Source organism: Silurus meridionalis, chromosome 24, assembly GCF_014805685.1.
Source record: "Silurus meridionalis isolate SWU-2019-XX chromosome 24, ASM1480568v1, whole genome shotgun sequence".
In the NCBI taxonomy this organism is placed as follows: domain Eukaryota; kingdom Metazoa; phylum Chordata; class Actinopteri; order Siluriformes; family Siluridae; genus Silurus; species Silurus meridionalis.
The window spans coordinates 10571787-10575890 of NC_060907.1; positions in this window are offsets into that span (position 1 = coordinate 10571787).

Consider the following 4104-nt stretch of genomic DNA (forward strand, 5'->3'; position numbering starts at 1 on the left):
ACAAAAAAAGCACTGAAAACTTTTACATTTATGTATTTATTTAATTTCATTTATGTACAGTGTATTTTTTGTTGTTTTGTTTTTTTCTGTAAGTAAATGTAAATTTAACATGAGTATGTAATACCTCTTGTTCTTTTGGCATTAAATAATAAATAAATGAATAAAATAAAATTAGAACGTGGAAATACCTTTGTAGTGTTTACCAAATGATGTTCATATAATATACTTTCTATCACAATACATGTTTAAACACATTACAGTGAGGGTACTTTGGGTGCTTTTAACATGCTCTGAATGAGGTTCTGTGTAGAAACATTGCACAAAAGGTTCCATTTCTTAATTTTCAGGTTCATGTTTTCTGTTGTAATCATTAAATGAAACCTTGTTTGTAACTCAGGAATGAAATGTAAAAGATATGCAAAGAATACTTAAAGGGGACACATGAAATGTATTACATTTCAACCTCATATTTAATCACATCCACCTTATATTTATTGCACCGTAGCTCTGATATGTTTAATGTTTACTCTGCAGTGCCCAGAGTTCACACAGAACTGTGCATAAACGTGAGAGGCTGATGAGAGAAGTCAAAGCTGAGTGGCGAGACTGATTTAAGATAAGAAGAGGGTAATGGTAATTTAAAAAATACCTCTTTACCACAGAGGTGAGCAGAAAAGCAACCCAGAATGCACAATACACAGAACTCTGAGGTGGATGGGTCACAACTGCAATGGTCTCATTGGCAAACTCTAAAATATATCGCAGCTGCATGCTTGAAACATTTCTTTCTGGCAGCTGAGTCACTACAGCTTTCTCTCTCTCTCTCTCTCTCTCTCTCTCTCTCTCTCTCTCTCTCTCTCTCTCCCCTCTTTCTCTCTGGTCGTGACTGCAGAAGAAGCGGATTAGGGCTTCACAGAAATTAGCGGGCCCACACAGCCTGGTGATTCATCGCTACTGAGCACAAAAGACACTTGAACGTCACACTGAGAGATGGAGGAGGTCAGCACGACAACATGCCTGACTATGAAGAAAAGTGGCAGCAATTTAGTGACATCTGTGGGACAAATGATCTCATTACATACATATTAGCTGTATGTACTGTAAATAGATAGATAGATAGATAGATAGATAGATAGATAGATAGATAGATAGATAGATAGATAGATAGATAGATAGATAGATAGATAGATATGCACAGATTATATACACATATATACATGAATGTGAAATGTTGGGCAGAATGTACAGTAAGGATAAAGATAATATACAACTGAAGAGCACTTCAAGTATGAATTTCTGTACACCTACTTATTCATATCTATTGATTATCTATTCAGTCAACCATGTCACAGTAGTGAAATGTATAATATCATGTCGATATGGGCCATTAGTTTCAGCTAATGTTCACATTAATCAACATAATAGGGCGTGATTGTTGGTGCAAGACGGTGATAGGGTAAAAATATAGTGCCTACAGCATGAATCCATACTGTTTTGTGACAGCAGTTTTGTGTTGAGGCTGGTGGAGGCAGTATAGTGGTGTGAGGAATTTTTTTTAGGCACACATTGGGATTAATACCATCAAGTCATTGCTTGAATACCACAGCCTCCACAATTTACCCATTATTGAAACGGGATTTGGTAGAGCCATTAGAGACACTATCCAGTATTAGTTCATTAATACCTTGTAAAGTAGTAATACCCAATAAATTGCTCTGTTAGTGTGTATTTATACTATATTTAATACTATTTTAATACAGTACTCTTTATAAAAGTAAATGCAGTTTGCACCATTTATAACATTTTAAAGTAGTAGTTAATTTTTATGCCCCCTGCTGTCTGTGAGGTGAATTACAGTTACAGTAAAAACACATCCCAATTGATCTATTACAGTTTTTCTCAAATGCTAAAACACAAAAGCCAACCCTCTAAACCAAATGACCAGTTGTCTAAACACATTTACTAAATCTAGCCATCATTTTCCAATATCATAAACACATTTCACATGAAGACACAATTCACAAAACACAATCCTCCGTTCTCATAAATCTTAACACGTTTTTTTTTTGCTAAAACACAAGTTGCAAAAGAACTCTGCTCATATTCTCAAATGAAAGCTCATGTGATGCAAAATGCTTGCCACAGTCAGCAATATTTGAACACAATGAACACACCTGGCGTCATTTATTACACACAACGACTCAAAATTGAAGACACTTGTTGCTAATGATGTGACCACATGTACAAAAGCAAGTTCAGAGTGCACAGTTTGCTGAAGATTCCAAACAAACACAATGGTTGAAGGCAGAGTCAGGGGAAGAGAAATTCGAGTCAGAGGAGGGAGAAGAGCTGGCCAACGAGGGAGAGGAGTTCAAATCAGAGGAGGAAGAGGAGCAGGCCAACAAGGGAGAGGAGAAGGTCCAGGAGAGAGAGCAAGACAACCTCGCATCATCATTACGGACGAGATGCGAGCAACAGTCATTGACCATGTCATTGTCCATTGCATGACAATAGCTGAAGCAGGACTACGAGTCCGTCCAAACCTGAGTAGGTTCACCGTGGCCACCATTATCAGGGCATTCAGACAACACAACAGGTATTGTACTCTATTGCTTTCTTTGTCACAATACAATTTTACAAGCCTGTGAAAGTAGTCTATTGGTTTCAAATCAGTTGTTACTGTATTGTAAAACTGACAACACATGTTTCTTTTTTTAGAGTTGAAAGAATGCCACATAGAGGTGGGAGGGTTGCCATATTTACAACCCTCATTGTGGATATGGTTCGTGAGAACAACCTCATCAGACTCCGGGAGATCAGAGACAAAGTAATTGCCGATAATATCAACTTTGAGAGCATTGATGATGTCAGCTTGGCCACAATAGACCGAGTTCTCCGGCGCCAAAGGATGCGGATGAAACAGGTCTACAGGGTTCCCTTTGAGCGCAACTCTGCGCGACACAAAGACCTACGTTACGAGTATGTGCAAGTAAGTATACATCCATGTTTACAGTACAGTTAGTGGAAATACTTTGTTGCTCAGTGGCCTACATTACTTTTGGACAATACTGTGCTACCTGATTGACTGTTGTTCTGAACACCTGTGCACTTTCACATTTTCACAGAGGATATTACAGTTGGACACGATGGCCAGACCTCATGAGTACCTCTTCCTGGATGAGGCTGGCTTCAACCTGCAGAAACAAAGGCAAAGAGGCCGTAACATCATTGGCCAAAGAGCCATCACTGAGGTTCCTGGCCAACGGGGGGGTAATATTACTCTTTGTGCGGCCATGGGTTTGAGGGCTTGTCCACCGGCATGCTGTCCTTGGGTCTTACAACACCCAACGTCTCCTCAACTTCCTAGAGGAGCTTAAAGACATCCTCCTGGACCGCCAACAACACCATCCTGGGCCCGCACATCAAATGTATGTGATCATTTGGGACAATGTACGCTTCCACAAAACAAACCAAATCAGAGAGTGGTTCACCACCAACAGTAACCACTTTTTAAACGTCTGTCTGCCACCCTACTCCCCTTTCCTGATTCCTATAGAGGAGTTCTTCTCATCATGGAGATGGAAGGTTTATGACAGACAACCATACACTAGAGAGGACCTCCTAAGGGCAATGGAGCTGGCCTGTGTTGACATCCCAGTGGAGGCCTTCCAAGGATGGATTCGCCATTCCAGGGCGTTTATCCCGCGGTGCCTGGCAAGAGACAATAAAGCCTGCGATGTGGATGAGGTGATGTGGCCCGATGCAGCTCAGCGACATGATGCCGCACAGTGATTGTGGTGTGTGTGTGTGTGGTGTGAATAAAGTAAATAAAAGAACTTGACACCCTGATCATGTTTTCAAGAGTACTGTTGTGTGCAATAGATTCTGTTTTTTGCATTGAGTTGTGTTACAGTAGTGTACATGCAGAATTTAGATTTATACTCTTCATATAAAACTCTCAAATCTAAATGCCTAATCCTCTGCAGAGATCTAAGAACATCCATTACTGTAAAGTTTCAAAAATATGCATTGGCAGTTATGAAACAAATAACATTGGCAGTTATGAAACAAATAACATTGTGTTTTTAATTGTTTTTCTGTAGT